General features: G+C 43.9%; 1 protein-coding gene and 1 long non-coding RNA gene across 8 annotated transcripts in view; one reads left to right on the top strand and one right to left on the bottom strand.

Moving 5' to 3' along the window:
* Positions 1 to 26,976, top strand: part of NFIB (nuclear factor I B) — a 346,323-nt gene that overhangs the window by 73,458 nt on the left and 245,889 nt on the right. The gene's annotated exons all lie outside the window — the stretch shown is intronic.
* Positions 1,218 to 26,602, bottom strand: LOC112541218 (uncharacterized). Of its 2 annotated transcripts, XR_015793714.1 has the most exons (5): positions 21,210 to 26,602; positions 19,282 to 19,392; positions 18,189 to 18,359; positions 16,203 to 16,331; positions 1,218 to 4,421 (listed from the first exon to the last, which is right to left on the bottom strand). It is a non-coding gene; the product is annotated as an uncharacterized LOC112541218 (long non-coding RNA). The 2 variants fall into 2 exon arrangements; XR_015793713.1 differs by having other exon boundaries at positions 18,189 to 19,392.

The following is a 26,976-nucleotide window of genomic DNA, read 5'->3' as shown; positions in this document are numbered from 1 at the left end:
TATCCAACATGATTTTTTTCCTTCATTATTTTACTGAAAAACTGAAAAAAACACTAGGAAATAATATTTTATTTCACAAAGTCCCTCTCACTAGTTGGCAGTTGGATACAGGATAATGAATGACTGGGGGTGGTGGTGGTTATAAAGCAATCAAGACCTTAATGCAAAATCACACCAGAGACCTCAAGAGTGAAGCACAAACAGTGATTAATACCATCTGATTCCAAACTGAACTGAAATTAATCTACAGTAGTTTGGAATCAGAAGGTTGGAAAGAGCAACCTGGAGGAAAGTAGACTCAATGATGTAGCTCTTACCTGATGATGCTAAACATGGAGAATGATTGTTTTGTTTATGTCTGTTAGGGAGATTAAGCAATAATCACACCCTTCAGTTAGGTCCTCAATCAGCAAATTGAAGTTATGAATAATTATAATAATTATAATTACAATGATTAGCATATGAATAAAAGAATACAAATATTATGAAATCCTAGGAACAGCCTTATACCTTATTAAGAGAGCAGTAGGATGTCAGGGTAATACTTGTGCGCTGTGATTTGCCTCCATGCATGCATGCCGGCTAAATTCCTCAGTTCCACCCACTGTCAATGCATATAATAGAAAACATGTTACATTTTAAACCGGTTTCCATTTTCAAATAATTGTGGTTTCCTGATGGTCACTTTGGTTTCCTGTGGTGCAGAAGCCTGGTACTAGGAGAAAACCAGTCTGGCCACGGAGATGGGTGTAATTTAATCTCAGCCTCACAGCTTCAGAACTACACCTGGGCAATTTTTTTAGCCTCTGGACCAAATTCTTGAGACAGACCCTTTTTTTCCTTTTTATATGTATTGAAACTTCTACAAACACGAGATTTATGAACTTTCTGGCAGGTTGCAATACATGCAACATGCAATACATGTTAAACTATGTTATTAACTTGCCTATGAGCCTCAGGTAGCTAAGTCTAGCGGTGGTCTATATATATTCCTTCTGGTACATGACAGGGAATTCTATTTCTAACATGACTGGATTCATATCAGCTTGCAGCTTTGAAGCAAACTTTCTGGGGTAAACTTTATCTATTTCTTTCTTTCAGATTTATTTTCTGCCTTTCCCTCCTAAAAGAGTGCTGAAAGGAATTACCGTATTTTTCCAACAATAAGACGCCCCCATGTACAAGACGACCCCCACTTTTCCAACCCAAAATTAAAAAATCAATATTTTAAAGATAGTGCAGAACACATTTTTATCTAGTAATTAGTTAACATTGACCTGATACACTTGGTGGGAGGAGGTTCAAACCGTCTCTCTGCAGCTCTATTTTCAGGCTCTTTTGCTTAACTGATTACATTCAAGCACAAGTGAAACTGCTGATAGCTTGTCTCTGCAATCAGCCTTCCTCTAATTGGTTTGTTCAGCATCAGCTGATGTCAGTTACATCAGGCTCGTGATTGGAGGAAGTCTGTTTGGGAGACAAGCTATTTCACTCGTGATTGGAGGCTAGCAATAGGAGGAAGCCTCTCTGCAGAAACAAAGTTTGGCAGTTTTGCAACCGCGATTCTCGGCTGACTTCCTTGAATAAGACGCCCTTCAGTTTTTAGGGTAAGGATTTTAGAAAAAAGTATCGTCTTATAGTCGGAAAAATATGGTAATTAAAAAAGGGAATACAGAACCACATTAAGTAGAAATGTGAATACTTAATATAGACCATTTTATTGTGGTGCAATAAAAGAGGAGGGAAAACCTCTGTGCAAAATTGACCATAAGTATGTTTGATATTCACACTACGAAAAAGAGAATGGTGACTGTGAATGAAAATAAGACATATTTGTGTGCAGCCAAACACATATCAAGAGCAGAAGCTCAGAAAACTTTATTTTATATTATTTTAAGATGTCCAAATAGGGTACAGCTCAGCCTAGGCAAACAGGCAGAATCCCAACGTGTGATCTATCCCATTCCTGCTGCAGTGCCCCAATCTGGGCATTCACACGTGTGTGTGTGTGTGTGTGTGTGTGTCAAAAAGCTTTATCCCACGGCCATGGCTGCCATCTTGACTTTTGTGAGGTGGGGCTCTGATTAATGGTCGTGACCACCATCCTGACTTTGAGCTCCCCATGGATGACCCTGGCCCCAGTTGCTTGATGTGTTCCTCACTGGGTGGTGACATGCTGAAAGAGAAGAGCAGCGAAGCCGAAGAAGAAAACTTGTCATCTTGCCTATAGCAAGGGAAACTTTCACAAATCAGGACAGTACCATTTGTCAGGGACTAGGAACAGGCCCAGTAGAGGCACTGGCAGTGGGAAGAGCCACTTTATAGCAGACACTGTTTTCTGCTGACTCTTGGATGGGTAGATAGCATTATGAATCAGTAGTGGGGAGGGGTCCTCTGAAGATGGCCCTGAGGACCTTGTCTTTTGTCTGTCTGTCTGTCTTCTCTCTCTTTCTTCCTCATTGGTTCAGCTCTCTGTTAGTGTTAAGAATCTCCTTTTTCCTCCCTTAGGAATCCTTCTGTGTGAACAGTCTAAATCCTGAATCATGACCTTGTGACACACTTGCAAAATTAAATTGGGCTGAATATTTTCTTATTGGAATTCCAATGATGTGGCTCTGGCTGGAACTTTCTGTTAATGCTTTTAAATTAAAAACAAACAAAGGCTTCTCCCCAGGGGCCTTTTAGGAGCAGTAACTACAGAGCGATTTGCTTTTCTGCTGCTGTTTAACGACACTTCCGAACCACAAAGTCTCATAGCGAGCCACAATTTTGTATTCAGGATTATTCCTATTCGATGTACTATATATGATAGAGCACTGGTAAAGCCCGTCTTGTTTCTCTGGCATTTTTACACATGGTATTAGAAACTTATCAATACATTTTGGCAGTAAAAGTGAAACCGGCTTGAATTATTCATAGCCAGCAAAAATGCACTTTGAAAAACCCAGGTGTAGGGAAAGCATAAAAACCAGGAAATAGCAACCAGGTATGCTTTAGTGTTCAAAGTTAGGCAAATGGCAATCTAAGGACTGTTTTTCTTGGGATACTTGGTATACTTCCCAACCTCATGTTCTGCTTACTTTACAAACTTGCATCTGAAAATGCATACGAGCATCATGAGGAAGAATTGTTGTCAAAAGGCCCCACTTCAGCAAGAAACAAAGATATGCTTCCCTTCCCTAATAAGACGTTCTTATTAGTGTTCATGAGTGAATCCTGAGGCAGACCAACAAGATGTGGCATAGAAAATATGGGGATTTTCTACATTTTAAATGTCTTATCTTTGGTTATTGATCCAAAGCCTATTCACGAATTGGTCAGCAAGCTGCTTTCTTTGTTTGTTTTAATTTTGAAGCACGCATGTTATCTCTGTTTTCTTACTGAACCAGTTATACATTTAAATACTCATCAAACACATTTTAGCTATTTTTCCCTTGACTCTCAGTCAAAAAGACCATCATTTTCCTCATATACTGTATGGTGTACATTATAAATGCTGCAGTATGGAAGTTGTAAGACCATACCGAGTGGTTAAAAGGCAATCATAGTCGACTCTTGCAGACATTGTTTTGTATTCTTTAACCAAGTTGCAGAATGATGATGTTCAATGCTACCATTTTTAATAATTACTAAGGTGTTTTTTTTTTTGGTTTGGAGATATATAAAATATAATACACAGAGGCCTGTGCCTTAGAATTCTAAGCAAAACACTTAGACATATGGAATCGTCTGTCTGAGGAGCAGGTCAGGAAGAAAGTCTTATGTCCCCTTAAAGATTAATTATTTGTGGGCTACAAAACCACAAAAATTAAAAATTAGTATTTAGAGTGACACAAGTCTTTGGGATACTGTCAGAAAGTTCTTTTTTTTCCTCCTTCCTTTTGCTTCTTTGTCCATCCCCACCCAACTCTGAGGCTTCTTTTCTTTGAAAAGAGAGAAAATGGCTGGTTTTTCCCGATGCAGTTCTTTGAAGCCAGCATAAACGAGTGGCCAAGAAGTCTCCTTCATGCTGGAAGGGAAGATCTGCTGCCTAGCAGACACTCCATTGGTTCACAAGAAAACCCAGTGAGGCTGATGAGCTCCTTAGGTTCAGCCAATGCAATTTCTCGTGTTCACATTCTTTAAAGCATAAGAAGATCAAAACATTTTGCAGTTTAAAGGATCCAATAATAAGAACCGGGCTCTTAGGATACACGCTTAACCTCAAGCTTCCTCCAAGGTCAGTTATCTCCCTTCCAGTGGACACCAGCGTGAAGAAAACCACTTTCAGCTGGTGCCTGGCCTGTCGAGCTGTGAACTTTTCCTTGTATACTGCGTGCTTTTTATTGCCAAGGTTCGTACTTGAAAATACTGCCCTTAGGACTTGAGTGATTATTACATTCAGGTTGTCAAAAGCCACAATTTTTCAATACTGAACCACTCTGAAATTAGGAAAAAGAAGAAACAGTATGCATTATTTTAGAGGAGAACAATGTCACCATAAAGAAAGGGGAATTTTGTAATGTCAACTTTACAAAGTTTCACAGCCCAGTCTGAAAGTTCCACTCATACTTAAGAGGTCTCTCCCTTTTCCTTGTGCATAGGAAAAAAGGTAGAAAGTATTTTGTTTCACTGAAGTTATCATCATTATCATGAGTGTCATCATGCCACTTTTAAAATTGCTTTGGCAAGCGAGATCTTTGAAGGGATGCATTTTATTTCCATTTCATATCCATGAACATACTTTCACATGAAGACATCATGCAGTGCACAGCCTGATGTTTTACTTCCTGAAGATGTCAAGATATGTTTTTAATTGCTGACAGCAGTTTTCCCAGCATAGATATTTAATCTGAAGAACAATAAATAGGAGTGTGTATAGCACAGAAAATGAGAAAACAAAACCTTCACTGCTGTATTTAGTAAGGGGGTCAAGAGGAGGTTTATTAGATAGCAATTTTAGAAATAAATGTAGGGTCAGGAATTGTCCCAATTTTCATCTGTAAAATGTTAGAATGTATGACAGTCTGTTGAACCTGCTATTATATATTAATATAAAGGTGGAATCCCATTTATTTCAGGGAATTTGCATGTTTAGCTAGGTGCAGAATTGTACCAAACAATGCCAAACTTATTTTTGGGTCTGTCTGTCCGTCCATCCATCCATCCATCCATCCATCCATCCATCCATCCATCCATCCATCCATCCATCCATATTATTTCACTCTTCTGATAAAAATCACAAGGTGGTTTCTAACAACAATAAAATTAAATAATTCTCAGTCCTAAAATATATCAAAAAATGTATCACTGCTGCATCTTTGAGTCTCCAGGAAGGCTTGGTGAAAAAAAATGATGGAGGTGGCAGTCTGGCATCCTGACACTATTATAAATGGCTGCTCTTGTTGTCTTCCTAACTTATGGGAGCCTGAACAGGAACTTTTCTGAAAAGCTTAAGAAATGGAGATAGGGTTCATTCAGCAGATAGAGGCATAATTTGGAGATAGTTCCAACTGAAAGAAGTAGATTTTTCTAATTGATTAATGCACTCTAATAATGGAAAACTATATATCTACTTTGAAGAAGCTTCATGAAGTTCAAAGAGCTTTACTCCTAGATATGCATACATGAGACTATATTACAAATATCCATAAAATCACCGAATTGGAAGGGACCTAGTCCAATTACCTGCCCACTGCAAAAATCCACTATTACAGCATATTGTTTGGGCAAGCATTCAACCAACTGGAAATATTTTCCTCTCTGATCTGAATTTGTTAAAAAGGAAAGAGGCTTTAAGAAAAAGAAATATTAGAGACAGATTCTTAATTCTCTATTGGTGTCTCAGGCAAAGCCATTGTTTTTTAAGCAAATCGCTGAATAAAATATTTGAAAGAAGGTGCCAAAGAATGAGTCCAGGTTACATGCACCACATGTTGCATTTTGCTTTGCCATTGGCACCACTTGCTCTGTTTCTTGCTGATTAAGGTCCCACCATTTTTCCCTTCTTCTAAGCCACTGACAAAACCCCTTCAGGTTGTCAGAGCATCTGCTGCAACTCTTCTCCAGGGAGGGATTGGAATTAAATTATGATAAACTAATCAGAATACATTATGGAATTTGAGCAAAACATCATCACTAAGCTTTAAGATCATAATATTATGGCATGATAGTCATATAAACTAGTTTTTATTTTGGAGGGAAAGGACACGAAGATTACAAAGCAGGCATTGCAGACTATCCATATAGAGCTGCCAAGAAAGGCAGGGCCAGATGGATTCTTTTGTTCATTTCCCCTGTTTTGCCCCAGTCTCCTTTCTTTTCCTCACCTCCTTTTTCCTGTATACACAGGAAAACAGGGGAAAAGGAAAAGAAAAAAGATCAAAGTTGCCTGGAAAAAAAGCTAGATTCAAGTAGAATAAAATAAATATCTGGTCAGTAGAGCAGTGTTTCTTAACCTCAGCAACTTTACGATGTCTGGACTTCAACTCCCCGAATTCCCCAGCCAGCATGGTTGGGTGACTGGGGAATTCTGGGAGTCGAAGTCCACACATTTTAAAGTTGCCAAGGTTGGGGAACATTGCAGGGTTCCTCAACCTCAGCAACTTTAAGATGTGTGGACTTCAACTCCCAGAATTGCCCAGCCACCCAACCCTGCTGGCTGGGGAATTCGGGGAGTTGAAGTCCACATATCTGAACACTGCAGTGGAGAACATGAGGACATCTTCTTAGGTGATTTGTTATTCTGATTCTTTTGTTAGAAGAAGTTCAGGTTGTACCATTTGACATGTCTCCCTGCCACAGATCAGAAAAATGGAGGTGGAAGGGAAGGGACCAGCTACTGAAAGGAAAGCCATTATATGCTGGGTTCAAGTTTTTAGAATTGATTGACTATGTTTTCCTTTACATGACTCTGTGTTTCAAGCCATCTTTCCTCAGCGTTGTTCAGAAAGGCCCTTTTTCCCTCTCTTTATCCTCTTTTTAATTTTTAAAACTTTTAAAAAAACTTGTTAAAACTTACAGACTTTCGTTTTTTCTTCATTCACAGTTAAATAGTTAAGCAAGGGCCTCAGATTTGGTATTATCTTTTCTGGTATGTAATATGCAACTGCAACTAAACTTTGGATGAATGCCCAGATTTAGGTGTCTAAATCCTCTGCTAAAAGTGATGGAAGTTGTATGCTACCACCTAGGTTTTCTGTATGCCATTGCAGATTGATTAACTAATGACAGTTCTGGACTTTGATCACAAGCATTTGAAGAGAAACATTTCAGTAGGCTTCCCTCCATCTTTTCAGCCACAATTGGAAAATGTTTATATAGTGATTCCCTTGTGCTTGCTAATGGTAGTGAGATACTCCCTCTTTTACTGGGGGTGGGGGAGAAGAGTTGCTGGAGAATTTGGATGGGAAAAATGCTCATATGTTACCTATTATTCTTCTTGCTGGGTTTAAGGAACATAATTTCCATTCCTGATCTCTGTTTGTTACAGTTCAGTTTGTTTTCTATGCCTGCAGAAAGGGGCAGAACATTCTTAATGGAGTTGAGGCATGCGCACCCAAAATCCAATGCTGGGCAAGTGACAACTTTCAGGATCCCCAGATGTGAGTTTATAAGCAGGGAAGGATGGTTATGTATAATTTTGTGCCTGTGTGTAGAGCGTCAGGTTGTTATAAAAGGCATGCCGTTTTTGTTTCTCTTCTCAGAGATTTTGTTCTGACAGACAACTTCAGGCATCATTTATGACAATGGGTAAGCTAAAGATAAATCTAGATCTCCTGGTGGATCTCTGGATACTATGAAAGTTGGCAAAGATTTCAGAGCGCCAGTTAACGAATAAACTGACCCGCTGCCACAAATTATATTCTTAAAATGGGAAAAGTTTGGGGTCATCAGTAGCAGATTTTTTTTTCAAGAGAGCAGTAAATGATTTGTGCTGCACTAATACTCGAAACGAATTCCTGGACTGTAAATTGTAGTGTTTGTCTTTTGTTTCAGACTTCGGTAGATTTGGGGTTATATTAAAAGAAAATGAGAAAGAGAGAGAGAGAGATCCCAAAAGCCTGAGCAGAAGTAGTGACAAAGTAGTGATAAAGTGAGTCTCCCTACTGTGTGTCTACAATTGCAATGAGCAAAGATGAACACTGGCATTACCTTATCCACACGGAAAACCTTGTCAGCATGTTATATTTTTACTGTAAATTTTAGTGCAAGTGCCCGATTAATTTTTCTTTTTAAAAAGAGCATCAAATTCTAGCACTAAAATAACAAAACAAAAATCTTTTCCATGTGGTTGTAGGGATCACTGTGGCAGGCTGTGCTGTAACAACCAGTCATGCAGGATTACCATAGAATGTTTAAGGTTTTTAGAGCCTTAATTTAGTTTTATTACACTGGAAACCTTCTTGGTTTATATACTTATATTATGCTACTGGGCTACTTTTAAATAGTTAAGCTTTGATATGTTGTATTATTTATATGAATAATTTATAACCAATACAGAATTCTTATAATAAGATAACTGCATGAAAGAATACTATATTATGAGAATCTGAAACATGTTAACAATAGGATATTTTCATTCTTATATATTTTGACAAGACTTAATGCATCATGTAAAATGAAAGAAGGTAAAGGTCTATCAGATTGAGTCACATAAAAATATGGAAAACTGCTAGATGACAGTAAAAAGATACTCTTTGCTTTTATCTAGTGGTTGTTTATGTTCAATGTTATTAAAATTGAAACATTAATTATGTATTTAGTGTACTATAAAGTGACGGGGGAATAAGTTTTATGTATCACCTTAAATATAATCAATAAAAATTAGTAAAAATAGAATTATCATTGATGGTTCTAAGAAGCAGTGGGGTAACTATTCCTTTCATTGAATTTATTTGCTCTCAAGTCAAGAACAAAAATGTATTTGCACATTTTATCTTCCGATTATCAGAACTGTTTTGAGGAGAGATCAAATCTCGTATGCTGGCAGCAGGAGTAAAAAATAATCAGATGAACCCCTTTATGTTCATTGGTGCCAAAGGTATACTCATTCAGTAATGTATCCCAATATAGCCAGTGTAATGTTGCAATGGAGTAACGTGGTACTATTCTGCAGGTGTAGCTGCCAAAACTGAGCATTTTTGAAAGAGTGCGGCTTGGTCGGGCTCGGTCCTATCTGTGCTAATGATGTATCATAGCTGATGGGTTTTCATATGGTCCTTGTCTGGATCAGGCCAAGACAATTTGCTGTCTAGCACAATTGATAAACCATCAGTTCTTCCCTTTCTATTTACAGAAGCTGGTTAATTGGCAGAATAGGCAATACACTTGCCTCCAAGTCAACAGGCTGATTTAGAAAGTACAAGACCGGCATTCTGGCATATTCACTCTGTCATTCAGCAGATAGGAATTGCTAATAGAAGATCAGGGAACCAATCCTGCTCCCCACCCCAGCCAGTCTACATTTGCTTAGAGGTGCAGTTGGCCCTGCACGTTATTCACCACAGGACATTAACCCTTTCCCCAGGAAACATACAACTCAACATTTACTAATTCCCAAGCAAGCTTAATGCTCATGGATGCTGGCCTAGATGGTCGACTCTTTCCTATGACTTTCCTGGTAAAACAGTGGTTGTTTGTGGACTCTGGATGCTTCCAATATAAAGATATTTGAACCTCTTTCTACAGAGTTCTTGGCAATGTTTCCCAGCAGCATAAACACTATGATGCATTGACATCCATGGTTTTGTGTGGATTGTTGGGTGAAGGTTGTCCCCCAGTCTTTGCAACATCATTCCCTCTGAGACTAGGTTAGACCCAACCTGCTGGCCTTTTGCAAGGCCTTGAAAACTTGGTTTTGTGCCAGACCTGGGGCCTCTGATGTGTGATAAAGCCTGTCTCTTGGCTTTGTTAGTGATCATTTTATGATGCTCGGAAAATTGAGTGTTTTTATTTTTATATTATGTATTTTACCTGTTTTATCTATTTTATTGTAAGCTGCCTAGAGTCACATATGCAAGATAGACAGCTATATAAATTGAATAAATAAATACACACACAAATGTGTAATTATCCCACTAACATGTGGTTTGGTTCTTATTATGATGCATCATTACTGAATAATGATTGCTGAAACCCCACAGAACAATTCCTACCTTACCTATAGTTTAAATTTCTATTAACTTGCAGTTGGCTCTGCTGTTAAAAGTTCATCAGACTGTGACTGTATTGTGCTAATGTTACATCGACATCAGCAACTGCTGGCTTGGGGGTGGGGGCTGTAGCTATTTTCCAGATTCAGAACAGCTTGTTAAAGCATGGTATGACAAAACTGAATGAAAAAAGAATGGCAAAACATTACACATCTTTAAAATGCAGATGGTTGTTTTTAGGAACCTTGGAACACGTGTAAAGTTTATAAGAAGCACATTTTATTAGCATAATAATACTGGATGGTCAATACATCTACTGCTACTTGGATGTAGCCTTTTATGCTATTTTTAGGGCACGTTCAATTTCTTTCTGTAAAAGAAAAAGTCAGCTATTTTCCTGTCTTTTCATCTAAATGGCTTTGCTGACTTTCTTCTTCATATTAAATTGACAAGTAAAGAGTACAAGGGAAATTATTAAATATGCAGAGAGTTATTTTGACTGTGTTCAAATGATTTAAATTACATCATATTTAGTTTTTTGCCCTGGGCCCACCTATTTTTGGGAAATCCTCCCCTCCAAACTCTGCCATCAAAGGCCAACTATACCCTCAGCTTGAAAAAAATGGCCACGTACAGCCTGGGAAAGTCATAACTTTTTGACTGTTGTAACTGTTCTTGTTGGAATATATTAAAGCAAGGGTGCTTATCATGCAATAGAAAATGGAATAAATCTCTTCCATCCAGTTAGCGAAGCCCAGTAATGTATAATTTGAGGCAATAAAAAATGAAAAATACGCTATGATGCACTTGAGCAAATCATTTTGAATCTGGAAGTGAGTTAGAGTTATCCAAGAAAAAGAAGTCTTTTTTAGATACACAGTAAATTTTCTAGATGTGTCCTAAAATCCACAAATACTGAAATCCTGGAATTTAAAAACATTATGGAATTGGCGCAAGTTTACACAGAATGTTTGCTTACCATCCACCATTTACTATTTATATTTTCCAGAGTAGGTATATGAAGAATGTTTAATTTTGTGCTTAGCTCATTTTACCTGGGATGGGCAACAGTTGGGCCTTGCAGATAGGAAAAAATTAGATTAAAATGTTTTAATAAAGTGAAAATCCCTATTTGTTTTTAGATAATTCTATCAAAGCCAGATGCATTAGACTCTGGAAAGATGCGCTCTCAGTTTCTTGAACAAATTGCTAGAGGGGAGCTGCATTAGTATCTTTCAGCCTTCGATTATCCAGTTTTGCTGCTCCAACCATTCTGTGTCTTATTATAGGCAGAGTGTAATAACGTCAACATATTAAAATTCTTAAAAGTGGCTTGGAAGCTATTTTGTTATTTGGATTTTAATTTCTATTGTTTAATAACTTTCAGTTGTCCTCCATATTAGTTAAATTATGAAATAGTACCCCCTTCCAATTCCTAAACACAGTTGCAAAAGTGCCAGCCAGCATTCCTCTTCAAGGCTTCATTATAATGCCTCAGCTGCACACGTTGTATGGCTGGGTAAAGGGGCTCTGTGTAAAAGACTGCACTGCCTGAGCTCTTCCGCGCTGGGCGCAGACTGTCCTGCTTTGCAAAGAAACTCCAGAGCGCAGGCTGAGTGGAGAGGCACAGGTCTTGCTGATCTCATTTGAACTTGCCTCCGGATAAATATTCTAGCTGGCAAATGGAAACGGGACAAAAGGCCTCTAGCAACCGCCACTCGCTTTCTTTGGAAGAGAATCGGGCCCGTGTTGTGTCTTAACCAGCGGTTTCCTGCCGTGTCGCTGCCGGGACTTGCATTTCTCTGACAGCAGGGGGCGCGGGTCCCTTACTCTAAGCTAGCCCCAGAAAGTCTGCAGAAAGTCCTTAGCCTCGATCTTCGTGGTTCCGCGAGACCCGCCTCTTCCTACTCTGCCTGTCCGCTATCTGCCCCCTCCCGCCCTCTGCTTAGCAAGCCCTGGTGGAAAAAGAGCCGAGGGGGCGCTAAGGGGAAAAAAGAAAGGCGAGAAGAGATGGCTCGGTACCCGCGCGAAGACCCAAGAATTTAGCTGCTAAAGAAACGAGGGCAGGGAGAGAAAAACCGGGCGACCTCAATCTTTTGCAGCTCTGTTGCGGGGCTTGGGTTCTGGGGATCAAAGTTTGCAGCGAGTGGCCATCCCGGGAAGTCCGATCGCTCGTGAAGCCCAAAAGAGGGAACTTTGGACTGTCAGCGCAGCTCTATCTCAAATCCAGTGCTCCCAAAACAGAAGCCAATTTTTGCCCTGTCCCTCTTTGGCCCCACAACTTACGAGCTTTGTAACAGAGACTGTGTAATACACAAACTTCAAGGTCATCCTTCACCAAGCCAGTTGTGTGGCTGTACAAGCCCTGGACACGTGTCCAGGCAGATGCCTGCAAGTGTCGTTTTTAGTCCAATCCCATATGTCTCAATTCAGAAAGTGGCTAGAAAGCAGATCTCAGTGAATTCAAACATATCTAACTTCTGTGTAAAACTGTACCGTTAGGATTTGGTCGGGAAACTCTCTGCCGGGGAAAGAGGGTACTTTCTGGATGGGTAAAGCTTCTGGAAGCCTTCCCTGTCGCTTCCCTTAGCTGTAAACCTTTGAAGAACAGCAGAAGGTATGGACCAGCAGCTGTAAGCATCAAAGAAGTGGTGGAAAGGGTGAAGCAGCAGCCACAAAATAGAAGGTTGTGGTGGGTTTGACTTGTTAAATGAACTCAAGAGTAGTTAGCGCCAAAGCTGGTTTCACAGCTTCCTGCACAGTGGTGTGGGTGAAAAATGGAATGAACTGATGGGCTCACTTCATGCCAGATGTTGATGATGGTCTTGTGGAAGTGTGCAGAAGACTACCCTTTCCTGACCAGGAAACCTACTTCTACTGCAAGCTTTCCATTTGTCCCTTGGCTCCTCTGTGGCTCTTTCACCATGTTTCAGTTGGTTCCAGTATGCTTTTACAGTCCTTGAATTCCTCCTGATATTCTCCCCTAATTATACTACACCATTCTTACCTAGTTCCTAGCCCTGAATTTAGGCAATCTTTACTTTGCATTCCAGGTTTAACTAATCATCTTCCTGCTTAAAAAGACAGTGTTCCAGTACGAGAAGATATGTAAAAGGATGCAACTTCATAGCCTCCTTTGGTGACAGCTGGCCAGATGACCTGCTCTGAGTGTTGCCCTAGGTGTGCATGTATCTAGAGGTGTGATCATGCCCTCTTCCACCATTTCTTTTCCAGGGTTTCCCTCTCAGGTAGCAGTTCCAGGATCCTTTCCCTGCTCCCTTTGCCTCTTTGATTTAAATTGTTGAAATATTTAGCTATATATAAGCTCTGTCAGCACAGTTAGATGGTTGCACCTAGCTGACCTTAGCTGATCTCAAAAAGCTGAGTTAAATCAAGTAGTAGTTGAGTGGGAGATCTTCATGAAATTTTAGGGTGTAGACAAGATTGAGAGGGCCTTGGCTACATCCAGGTAGAAGGCAGCGGTACCCAACAATGACGTCACAAGAACTCACACTTGACTCAAAGGAAACTTTATCTCTAGCATAAGTCCTGTTGTTTCTCCAACTTACCTCTCTTTTTGTTTATCCTATCATCATCCATTCATCCACCACTCAGAAGCATACCCCACTGCAATATATCTCAGAAAAGGGATGATTTTATACAGTAATGAGATGTGGCATAGAGGAACCCAGAAAGGGAGAAATATTTCAAATACTCAATGCTTCCTTGTCAATTTCACTGGGTTTCTGTAATGCTGAATGGTCCCACAATCCCATAAAAATACAAGGAGCAAATAGGAGAGGGCCTGAATCTCTGGACAGGATATAAACAAATAGGTAATGATGCAAAAGTGAAATAACACATGTTGGAATGGCAAAATACATGCAACAGCCCTGCAGTTCCTGCTCCAGCTCTTTGATTGTACTTATTTCTCACCTACCAAAGGGGTAGTAAGAAAGGAGAATGAGACAAGGAGGGAAGATATATTGGTGCACCCACTAACAAAGGCAGCACAATTCAGCATGAAGCTGCTAGATATGATCCCAGAAGTCAATGATTCTGATAACCAGTATATAAGAGCAATGGCTTTTTTTGCTAACACTAGGAGGGGTGATGGCACTTTAAATCAGTTGTGGTGAAATGCTCAGTGGTATTCAGAAGAATAGGACCACTCCAGAGGGCTGTGGGTGGCAAGCACCTAAGATTGCAGTTGGATTGCTTTCTCCACACTGGGCTGATGCTTTGGCTGTGGTTTTTTTTTTTTTTTCATTTTGTTTTTGGGCCCTTAAGTCCTGGTACTGCTAAACAGGAATTTGAAGCAGTGTATTTATTTGAAGCAAAAGCAATTAATGGGATGAAAAACATTCTCTTTTCCTTTCACTTCACCCAGTGGCATTATAACAAACCATAATGATGACTCATGCATCATGATGTCATTGTGCTTAAGTAACTCCACCATGACTTGCATCATGTGTAATGACATCATGCCCCATCTGCCCCCTTTGCACACCCATTAATCCCCTACCAGTGAGGATAGAAAAGAAATGAAGGGAATCCAGAACCAAGACCCTCCCCTTTGTGGCAACACCTTCTCTGCATTTTGAGGAAACTGTATAAGGGAAGGCAACAGCCAGGCTTACCTCCTCTCTCTTGCTGATCCTCTCTAGGCACCATTTCAGGGAGGACTGGGCCCACAGTGCTGCCTAGCTCTCAATCAGTGGCATGCATTCCAATGATGGAATGCAGAACCAATCTAGGTGGGACCTAGAGTAAGTCTTTAAAACTTTACTCTGAGGAGGAATAGCAGAGTTGTTTCCTCTTCCTCACTCTGCTTGACTGTGGATCCTTCCCCACCACTAAATTTCAGTGCTATCCACCCAAGCTTGGGTCAGCACAAACAGTGCTGGTAACAGCACTTGCTGTCCTCATTGCAAATCCATATTCTGCTTCTACTGTGCCTTGTTCCTAATCACTGCTGAATGGTATTGTCCTGACTTGTGAGTGTGCCAGTTGTAATATTTATTTATTTTATTTTATTTATTGGACTTGTCCCCAAGTCCAATAGCCAAGGTGATGTATTTTTCTTTCTTGCCTTTGGTGCTCTCCCCTTTCAGCACATTGCCAGCCAGCGGGGAAAACATCTGTCCATCAGACACCACAGCAGGAATTGACTATACCCAACTTTAGGACTTTGCCTCATTTTTTTTAGTCTGGTCTTGGTTGGTTTGTCTGCCTCTCCTCCTATATCTCATTTGGGCAGTTAAAGCAATGTGAAATAAAGAAATGTATGGGAAGACACAAAGTAGAAATAACTCCAGAAAAAAAGAGATGCAGATCCTATCATGATTGTGCAACTAACTGGGTTATATATAGAAGGAGAACTGAAATCACCTCTCTTATTTCATGGAGGTGGGGAAAGTGATTGAGACTGACAAATACAGGGAGAATGTTAAATAAGTAACTGAAGTCCAATTGAAAAGTGTCCATTAATTTCTGGATACCACACTGAGGAAAAGATGGGCGGATGCATCTATAAGTAGAGTTCTCCACGGATGCCATTTCAGAATACTGCAAAAATGGAATTGAGCAAATATGATTCCTCTTCTTCCCAAACTATAATAGAACTCTGCTCTCCTTTCCTCTGCCCAGTTGGAAGTCTGCAGAAATGTTAGTGTCAAAAACAGGGAAGGAAGAGGTGATGTGTATGAAAGGAAGTCTGGAAATAAAGTGGTAATGGAGAGAGCAAATACTGGAGAAGAAATGTTTATAGCAGTGTCTGGCTAATGGCCAAAAGAGAGAGACATACTTGCACCTCCCAATACTCCTCAAGGGCACCTCTAGTCAAACCCACAACAGGCCACTTGACCTCACCTCCAAGATAATGGATGAGAAAGTGTGGCAGATGTTATATATCTTAAAACTGGTGGGATAGAATCATACAGTTGAAAGGGACCATACAACCCCCCGTTCAGCTAGTACAACCCCCATTCAGTACAAGATTTGCTAGAAGATCTTTGGTAAATGACCACCCAGATCCTGTTTGAAAACTCTTATCTCCCCTAAACATACCTAAATCCTTTAGCCGTTCCTCGTAGGGTTTGGGATCCAGAGTATTCTTGGTAGTCCCTCTCTGAGTTTTCACCAATTTGTCCTCTTTGAACTGTGATGCCCAGAACTGCACAGTACCCCAAATGGAATCTGACCAGGGCAGAGTAGAGTGGGACAGTTATTTCCCATGATCTGTACACTATGCTCTTGTTAATGCATCCCAGGATAGCATTTGCCTTCCCAAATCACTTTTACATGTACCACTGCCAAGCTACATTTCCTCTGACTAGTGCCTTACGTTTTTCTTCCCCAGATGCAGAACTTTACATTTCTCCCTATTACATTCCATCCTGTTTATTCCAGCCCACTTCTTGAAACTGTTTAAATCTTCTGAATCTTCACTATTTCACCTCTGCAGTTTTGTGTCATCTGCAGACTTCATAAGTGTCTCAACCCCCTCATCCAACTCACTGATAAAAATATTGAACAGGACAGGGCCAGGTCAGAGCCCTGTGATATTCTGCTTGATACTTCTATACTGAAGAGGATTCATTCACAAACATTTTTGGGTGCACTTATTCAGCCAACTATGAAACCTACTAAGATTTGTATCATCTAGCCCATATTCTACTGTACCATTTTATGAAGGAGAATATCATGGGACACTCTGTCAAAGCTTTTGCTGAGATACAGTTACATTATATCTACAGCATTCCCCTGATCTACTAAGCAAGTAACTTTCTCAAAGAAAGAGATAGCATTAGTTTGGCATAATTTGTTTGCAACAAATCCATGCTGGCTCCTGTTAATTACAGCATGCTTATCCAAGTGCTTATAAACATGCTGCTTGATCATCTGTTCAAAGACCTTGCCCAGTATAGATGTCAGACTGACAGATCTGTGGTTTCCAGGTCTTCCTTCTTCCCCTTTTTGAAGATGGGGATAAGATTTGCTCACCACCAGTCTTTTGGGTTCTCACCAATCCTCCAGGAGTTCTCAAACATTACCAAGACTGGTTCTGTGATCACCTCCACTAATTCCTTCAGTACCTTGGGATGTAATCCTTTTGGCCCTAGAGACTGAATTCATTTAAATTAGCTAAATTCTTTCTTACCCTTTCATTGTCTGTCCTAAGCTGCATTCCCTCTTTCTCTCATTAGCCAACCATTATGATCTAGAGCTCCATTTCCCTTTTGAGAAACCACAGATACACAATACAAGTCAAGGACTTCTACCTTCTTATTAGTACCCATTACTGTTTCACCACTTTCTCCTTGGTATAGGCTTATATGCTCTTTGGCTTCATTTTATTCTGAATATACTCAAAAAACTCTTTTTTTCTTATTTTTGGTATTTCTTACAAGCCTTAGCTCATTCTGAGTTTTAGCTTTTTGGACAGAGTTCCTATATTTCTGGAGGCCACCTTGTATTCTTTGATTATGCTCCCCTCCTTCCGTTTCTTAGACATGTCCTTTTTTCTCTTCATCAAGTTTTTGATTATGTGCCATCAAGTTGTTTTCCACTCCTAGCAACCAGAGATACATTTTCTGCATGACGATCTATCCCTAACCTGTTCTTTCAAGTCTCCCAATGGTGCATTCATTGCCACTGTAACTGAGTCCATCCACCTTGCTGATGGTTGCCCTCTTTTCTTCCACCTTTCCCAGCCTCTGGCATCTTCCTATATTGCCACTGCCCAACAGAGGTACCTGCTTGCTTTAGCTGGGTAGCTTGGGTGACCTTCACACCTTGGGTGTCCCTGCTGGGATATTTCTCGCTCATGCCTCCAAGGAACACCCCACCCTTGGCCATGATGAGGCAGCCTAGCAGGACTTGGGGGGGGGGGCTTCAGCATGTTAGAGGGGCCTTAATGTATCTTGTATTTCTTCTCATTTTTTTCTTGTGAAGATTATGATTTTGCTTTCAATATCCAATTTTGTAGGATTTCCCAACCTTTCTTAATTCCTTTCTCTTTTGTGATTTGAAGGTATGTTATTTTCAACCTACCTTCCCTAGAAGTTCATCAAAACCAGCTCTTCTGAAGTCCAATGTGCAGGTCTGACTGTTCTCAATTCCTCTTCCTCTGGATATCATGACCGCTTTATAAACTCCTACAACAGCATCATGTTAGTTTTTCTCGCCTTCCAACAGAATTTCCATGCTCGGATTCTTGGATTTCTGTGCAAGAATACTTTTGTCACTACATACAGTGTAACTTACCCCACCCAGGATCTGTACCTTTTGAATAAATTATAGACTTCCAGGGCTGTGTGCCAATCATGAATAATATCTCACATTTTAGTGATGCCTATCATGTTTGACTTTCTGAGTTAGGTTAGGATTTTTAGTTTCCCCTTGTTTAGTGTTGACTTGAATTTTACATTTATACCAATATAATAATATAACAACTTATGCCAATTTAGGCTGTTTCATGCATGGGACAGCTTGAGGCTCATCTAGATTGTATTAGATCTAGCCCAATACTTCTGCTCCCTTTTCTCTCCTCCCCTTGTACTTCCTGGGAGAAAGGGGAGAAGTTTTGCCTTCCTCCTTTCAGAGCTCTTCATGATGCTGTGGTAGGTTTGTGTCCATTGTGTGATGTTTTTCAAGCTGGTGTCAGGCACCATGGGCTCCTCAGTTGCAACAACCATCACCAGAAGAGGCCTAACGGTTATGATATTGCACTCAGTCCTTTTGCAAGCTCTGTGGTGGGTAGATCCTGGCCTAGCCCTGTCAACTGCAGCAGAACTTCTTCCAATACAGCAGCCTTGGGTCCTCCATAGATGAACTGAATGTAGACTCCTTTCCTGTGTGACATTAGTAGCCACCTGTCAGATAGAAATTCAGTAGCCAAGACATTCCTTGCTGGAAAATGATTTAAGTATGCAGAGCTACCAAATCTGGGCTACAAAAAATCAGGAGGACCATTACATTGCAGCACAGACTTGGAGTGTTATGTCTCTTTGCTACCATCTAGGGTCATATGGAGTTCTGCAGTCTACATCTGTAGTCTTTACTTAAGAACTTGGAGTGGAAGAAGCAGTGCTGGACTCCTAACACACGTGCGAGCATTAAATTAAGCTGATTAATGTTTCCCCACCTCTGTTTTCATGCCTTCTTGTTTCCCAGGTGTTTGGAGAGAATAAACCAGTGTCCTATGGAGAGAGCAGGAACAAATGCCGCTGCTTGCTCACTGGCCATTTCCCCTTAGCTGTAACAGAGAGAGACAGGGTTAATCATTGGATTAGCACAGTGGTGGGGTTGGCCTAAATTTGCCCACACTTTCGAACCATCCACCAAAAGGAAGCCAAGGGGCAGGAAAAGGAACAGGAAGCTGCTGCCAACTTCTTGGCTTCCTTTGGATAGCTAAGCCCAGATAGTGCATTCCAGTGGGAGTGATCAGGTTAGGGAGATAATTGGACATCATCACTGTGCAGGCCTTCCTGTCAGGAAAAGAAAAAGTTGGCTGATTGTGTGAAGGTCATAGCTGCCCCTCCCTCTCTCTGCAGTCTGCTTCTTTGGAAGCAGTGCTAGGGTGAGAAAGAGAAGGACGCTGTAACTGCTCCTCTGCTCTCTTTTGCTGTGGCTGGGGTGGGGGTGGGTGAACGCAGGTATGGCCTCTGCAGTTCTGCACAGGTTCACCTCAGTTCTCCCATTAAGCTGCCAGGGGATCACCCTCCTCTCCACTGGGCCAAGCAGTGGACAAGCAGTCAGCAGGCCAAGATTGCCTTCACCTGGCAGCTGTGGAAGGATCAGCTTCCTTGGGAAATGTAGCAGGGATGTTTGAGCCACCCAGAGTCCCAGGAGTGGTGCTCTGCAGTCTGAGGAGAGGAGAATTGGGAGGGAGAGTGCCAAAGAAGCCAGTTCTTCCTGGACAGGGTAGAGCCTTGGGTGAGGTGGACCCCCCTGCCCCCCACCCCCGTGTGCAGGGTAATGAGGTGGCCTCACTTTCCTCAGTTACCCCCCTGTCGTGACCAAGGCTGCTTCCTTGCCCATTTCCAGGCAGCAGGCAGGCTCCGAAGCCCCAGGCAGGAGAAGGAAGAAAGAGGACCAGGTACTGGTGGCATTGCTTCTCCCTTAGCGGTTGAGCGCAGCGCACAACACAATTCTGTGCACGTGTAAAGAGGCTGCTCAGACTTCAAAGAAAAACAGTTAACGCTGGATAAACGTCCGAGTAGCTTCTAGGCACCCAGGTTCAAATTAACCCCTATTGAATGAGCCACTCTTGATGGGAAAGATGCCAAGAAGATAGTCGGGCGTTTGTACGTGCGAGTGAGCAACAGGGGAGAATGCCTTGAGAGACCCTGCCTTTAGGAAAAGCCCAAGCGAAAGTGTCTCCAGGCAAAGAAGGGGGTGGTTCCATCTGTGGGGGAAGTTCAACCCCCCCCCCCGCGGGTGCAGCTTGAGAGCCGCCTTAGGCGTTAGTGCTTCTCCTGCTCCCCTGCCTCGCCTGGACTTGCCATCTGCGGGCGGTGCTGTTTGCTGGCCGGCTCAGGTTCCGCCATGACCCGAAGAGCTCCGGGGCAGGGTTGAGGTCCTCCTTTTCCTCTCTGGGGACGCGGGACTTTCCTGCTGATTTAGTGCCTCTTCTCCTCTGACGGTATCCAACTCCTGGCAGAGAGCCTCTCCGTTTCCACAGCGCTGGTTATCCTTCGCTTAAGGCTCTGGCCCATCGGGGGCTTCGGCGCCTTCCCTACATTGCGAGTCTGGCTAACGTGGGCCGAAGAAAACGCCGCCGCCCAGCTAAAGCGGCTTGAATTTGCCTCTGGCATTTGCCCACCCTTCGGATGGACCCAGAGAGACTCCCTTGCAGTCGGGGCTCAGCTGGGGCCCTGGCCAGAATTTCAGGGGCTGTCCTGAAAGGACTTGATGGGTTACCTGGAAGCTTTCGTCGTGCTGATGAGAACCTTTCGCCCCTTGGAGCACGTGCAGAGCGCACTTTCAGCTTCGCTGAGTAACTGCACCATCCCCGCTTATAATCAAGGGCTTTGGTTAGGTAAACACAAGAGCAAAACATTTTCGACTGACCTGACGCTGCACAGCCATTCCGAGACAGGTTTCCCCTGGATTTCTCCCATCGCTAAGTGTGGCTATACACCCACGACTCAAGGAAAAGAGCCAAGACCCGGGGCTTGAAGCTTACTTCGAAGAAACCCGCCATGACTCGGCAAAGTTTCGCTGCCTTCCGAGCCAAGGGGGGAATTGGTGTTTGCAGGGCTTTACTCTTGAGGATGTGGGGGTAACTCTAAAGCTGTAGGCAAGATTGTTTGAGCTAAAAAACAACAACAACCCAAAACAACACATGTCGGATAGGAAAAGGAGCAAGTTCCTGTCCCTTTTCGGAACTTCTTGGTCACCGGCTGGAAGCCTCCTGTAGTGACTGTAGAGTTTCAGGGCAGTCATCTGGGGAGGGGGTCGCTGGCAACCTCGCAGTGAAACTCCAGCTGGAGTGTCAGAAACGCTACGATCTGCCGAGCTGGAGCGAACTGCTGATGTCTTCAAATCTGCGCTGTCCTTCTGGGTTGGTCAAAGGGTTCTTCCCTGAGCGGAACCACAGGCTGGAGAGCTCCCTTCGACCGAGATGTCCAACCGCTGTGCCAGCCACCTCGGCCCACCATCTTCGGCCTTTTTGGAAGAAGGGGCGGCTGTAGTGACAGCCGGAGGGCGCCGAGGAGCCATGCTTGGCGATGCTCGGCGATCGCCCATCTCCCAGTCGGGCTGGGGTGCCTTTTTCGGCTGCAGCGGAGGTCCCACAGATGTTCAAGAAACTTGGGGTTAGACATCAGTCTGAGTCAAGGAGACGAGGCAAAAGAATCGTACTGATCACCAAGTTAAACTGATGCATGCTAAACTCTATCCTTAAACTAAGCGAATTCTGAGCACATGGCACTTTACCTTTCCAAACTTCTCCGTTAGGGATAACTTGAACAGAGGGAAAAAATGACTAGAATTTAATCTCAGAACACAGGGGTAAAGATTAGTACTTTGCCAACATATCTTGTACACAGATCTAGTGGTTTGGAATAATACAACACAAAACCTCCACTGGGAGGTTCTTCTGAGTAGTTACATCTATAGACCAGTCTGTAGAATCCAACCCTAACAGCATTTTCTCCCCATTCCTCTTCTTGAGGACGTCCTCTGAATGGGAAAGAAGTTGAGACGTTTGGCTGAGATTTGAATTATTTGAGCTTTAAAGATGTTAAGGTCTGCAAGCTTTCTCTGAAGCATACTAGCTGTGTTCATACAATACAGTTAAGCTGCTTTCTGGATTAAAGCATTTTCTGCAGATTCCCACAATAAACTGAATAATAAACTACCCAAGTGGATAAGAATAACATTCTACCCCCCATCTTAAAGATAAACATCTACCAAGTTTTAGCATATCGTCAGAAAGCATCTGCTAGGACTTTAACAGATCTAGTTAACTGTGTGGTGTGAGCACAATTTATGTAAATGTCTTTCTGACCCAGGAATCTGACTTAACTGGGCTGGGTGTGCAGCTGGAGAGATGTTCTCCGTGGAGCACCTCATCGGTAAACATTATTAAGGGCCCATAAGTAATCTGTTTTTTGAATACCATGAGTACATATATCTATTTCTCCATCCCTCCACATTGTTTCAAATTATGATATAAATAATGGAAGAAAACGTCAACAGATTTTACAATGCAGAGCTGAGAAGCTCAGCTGACTTTAAGGGGTCTGGCTGGGTCCTACAGAAAAAAGGGAGGAATCGATTTATTGGAAGGAGTTAATATTCATTTACTATCCAGTTTAAGAGGGAGGGGGGAAACTCGACCGTGAGGCTGAAGCTGTGCCGTGTTTTAATTTCCAACTGGAAAAATCTGTGGAAGCCATGGCACGTTTTTCCGTCAAAAAAGCAGCAGCCATTGACAGCCCCAGACGGTTCTTTGCCGACGCCCCGCTCCGATTCTGCTTGCTCCGGCGAAGGCGGTTGTCTGACTGACCAAAGCCGCCATTCTTAGAGATCAAAGCGGGGCCTGTCAGGCAGGGAAAGCAGGGAACATTCTGTCCCCACCAAAAATATGTGCCGCTTTCCTCCCGCGGCCACCCGAGCGAACACAGTCGGAAGGGGGGTCCACGGAACGCGTCCACCCCGGCTTCCCGTGAGTGGATTCGGCTCAGAAGTTGCTGGGAGGCAGGGAGGTAAGGAAGGAAGGAGGAAGGAGGCGGGCGGGCAGAGCTGCCTGCTGTGCCCCTCCAAGAGCCAAGGAGCAGCTGCTAGGGCGCCGAGGTGGGAGGACGATGCCCCGCCTCGGCACAGGTGACACCAACCACGGGGAAAGGAGCGAGGAACAGCCGGCCAAACCCGAGTTACGTACCCGGCGTCAAACTATAATCTAAGGATTCACACACACACGTGTGTTTCGGCACCTTTTGCTTGGGAGACAGGAAGCCTTAAGGTTGGCGCTTAAAACTTTCTAGCTGGGCTCCCAGTCCTCTGGAACTGGAGAAGCTGCGTGCTTTATCCCTGGGTGGGCCGAGAATGTTCTTACTCGGCAGTAACGCTGCAGGACCCCTTGCACTGACTTCCAAGCAAATGTCTCCATTCAGCTTCTCGGGTCCCCCAGCCCCCTCCAGCAGAAAGCAGCTCTCCCGTAGCTCAACAGTGCTCCCTTCTTCCAGCGAACAAGGGGTTGGGTTCGGATTGTTTTCCCGGACAGGCCTAGATCTGATCTGCAGCTCGCGTTCAGACGACACTCCGCTCCGCACATTCCAGGACAAGGCCCAGACCTCTAATAGGGGATCCCAAATCCCTTTCTCCAAATTTCCTTTCAAGCAACTGGGGGCGGCGGCGGCGGCGGCGGCGGCAGGTGAGACCTCTCTGCAGGCAAAGCCCAGCCGCTCTTTTCCTTTCCTCCTACGTGAGCTGCAAGGCTTGGGAAGTCAGTTGGCCACAGCTCCGGTACAAAGCTAAGTGAAGAATCGGATGCCAGCTGAGGCGCCCGCTCCGGTTTCTTTCATTCACGCGGGAATTTGGGAGCGGAGGGAGAAAGGCCATTCAAACCTGCCCCGGCAGTCTCGTAGTTCAGTCAGTCCGAGGCGGAGCCCCCACCCCCGTTTCCTTGGCAGCAGGTAGGGATTTTGAATTGCGCCATTGTTCCTCCTCTCCACCTGCTGAGGGGCATCTTCCGTCCGATCCACACCGAGCGGGGCCCGTGGAGCCCTCTTCCCGCAGAAAACCGCTCTCGCGAAGACGTACAGAAGCTTGGTTTGGCTTGCCCTCGGTTTCCTGCTCCCCGCGCCAGCCCGCTGCCTCCCTGACGCCCGCCCTCCAGACCCGGGCCCGTCCCTCTCGCCACCCTCAGAGCTGACCCCAACGCCCGAGCGTCCTAGGCCGGCGGCTCCCCGCGCACTCCGCTCCTGGGCCAGTGGGCGACGCGCCTGCTGCTCAGCGTCCCGGGTGGCTCGCGCGTCGCCTCCAGACTCACCCGCCTCCGCTCACCACCTTTCCCTCGTGGGCTCTGAAACCTTTCCGTCTGCCCAGGACGCCCCTGGATTCCCTGGGCAGAAGGCGAAAGCCAGAGGAAGGTTGATCGGGGGGTGCCCCCTTGTCTCTTTTCCGGCCTCCGGAGTTCTGCTGTCCCCCCGCCTGGTCTGGCCAGCCGACGGGCGGCGGCGGGCGAGCGAGCGAGCGACCACCGCGGCCCACTTCCTGGCGAGATCCGCGCCTGGGCAGGCAGAACCAGGAGCGGGCGGTGGCGCTGCTCTTCCGAACTTTCGGCGCGCGAAAGAGGGCCGGGAGTCAGGCTGAGGCGGCTCCTGAAGAGTGCCTCTCTCGCCTGCTGGACTGTCTGTGCCAAATGCTCTCCCTGGGGTCTGAAAGTGTTGGGGGCCTCGGCGGTGCCGCCAAGAGTTGCTGCTGGCAGTGGCTGACTCAGAGCATCCGGGGGCCTTGCGTTTTGAGGGTGAGGACCCCCCCCTCCCCGGCTGCTTGGGAAACCGAGGCCCAGTTCTTTCAAGCTGCCCCCTCGCCGGCTCCCTTGCAGCAGGAATTCTGTGTCTCATAAAAAAGGAGAGCAGCAGAGAAGCAGCATGCCTCCTCTTTTGCAGGCTCGGTCTGAAGCCATCCTCTGGCGCAGACCCCCTTAATTTTAGTGGGCCTTCCGCTGAGGGACTTCCTGAGACTAGAGTCCGGGCATGAGGGGAGTAAGGCCCACTAAGCTCCATGGGGCAGGCTTGCAAAAATGTATGGGACTGTAGCCATGTTAGGAAAGAAAGAAATCTTAGTTCATTTGGAAATGAGTTGGCCAGGATGAGATTTGTTGATTTCACATTTGAGATGCAAAAAGCTGGGTCTCCCCCAAAGTTGATCTTGTTCACTTCTTGGCAAATGGAGTAACACTGAACAGCTGAAGGACCAAGGGCAGTGTTGGGTTGGACCTTTCTTCTAGAAAGTCTTTCCCAGCCCAATCAGTAGCCAGAAGCTGGGGGATCACAGGGTCACTGGTGGGCTTGAAGGGTGGAAGAGGGAATGTGCACTGCTAGCCCTATTTCTCTTCCCCATACCTTGCCATCATCCTGTTTAGCTGCGCTGTTCCCCAAAGGGCAAGTTGTGCTATTGCAGCTTCTTGTTAGAAGTGGGGCAAACCTTTCTCAGCACCTGAGCTTTGGCCTTGGCAAGTGGAGCTGAGCCAAACGGGAAAGGATGCTGGAACCAGGATCCAGGACACTTGGACATGGGGGAAGAAGAACAAAAGTGCTACCTGCTCCTCTCTCAGGATTTCAATTAACCCTGTTGCTGTATCCCTTTGAGATCCTATGGGGAGGCAGAAGCTGATGCAAAACTTTTCCTAAGGCCAAAGTATCCTATTCTCTGTAGGCTTTGGAGGACCCTCGTCAGTCTCCCCATATAGTCTGCTAAACCTTCTTATTGAACTGGACCCCTTACAAAACCTCCCCATCAAAACATTCTTTTGGAACTCAGGTCCACCCATAAGGTAGGGTAAGTTCTCCATTCCAACCCAAGCCTTGTTTCTTTTGAAGGATGTTCCTCTAGGTTCCTTTGGCATGGGATTGGGCTCCTGCTTGGATCACACACTCACAGGACAGGAGAATTCTGCCTTTTCCATCCTTCAGCCTCATCACATGGATTAGAGTTGGTTTGGTTGGACAGCAGGAAAGGTTGGTGCTGAAAATGTCACATCGCAGCCAAATCAAGCTAGCCTGCCCGTCCCCGATCACTGCAATAGTACAATTGCATCACTTAGAGAGCTTGCCTCCTACCCAATGGTTAGTTTTACCTCTCCTTAGCTGCTGTGCCTTTCCCTTTCTCATTCTTTCTTTCTCTTCTCCCTGTACGGGCCTCTGTTCTGCTGCAGTTCTGATGAAACATATCTGGCAACTGAAAGCCAAGTTCTGGGAGAGAAATCAAATAACAAAACTAAAATAAAAATTCCAAAAACAAAAACATAGCAGTCTCAGCTCTTGCTTTTATTAGTACAGTGCTTCTCATGCTGGCTGGGGAATTCTGGGAGTTGAAGTCCACACAGCTTAAAGTTGCTGAGGTTGAGAAACACTGCATCAGTGTATCAGGGTGAGGACTTGGAGGTCATATATATTTTTGAAAAATACTTTAAGGAACTGAAAGGTTACATTTCAGAGTTCCATAAAACTAAAGTGTACACTTAAATTTTGCAGGAAGCTTTCACACAAGCAAAAAAAGGGGCAGGTCTTATTTTAGCTTTCCTTGCTCTTATAGAACATTATTTGTAGAACATTATTTTGTTTCATTATTCAAAACATTATTTTGAAAGTACAATGAGCAGAAG

This window comes from Python bivittatus, unplaced genomic scaffold, assembly GCF_059951505.1.
Source record: "Python bivittatus isolate LINGU-HERP-01145 unplaced genomic scaffold, Pbiv_v1 ctg000850_np1212, whole genome shotgun sequence".
In the NCBI taxonomy this organism is placed as follows: domain Eukaryota; kingdom Metazoa; phylum Chordata; class Lepidosauria; order Squamata; family Pythonidae; genus Python; species Python bivittatus.
The sequence above is the reverse complement of the archived record's forward strand: the minus strand, read 5'-3'. Positions and strand labels throughout refer to the sequence as shown.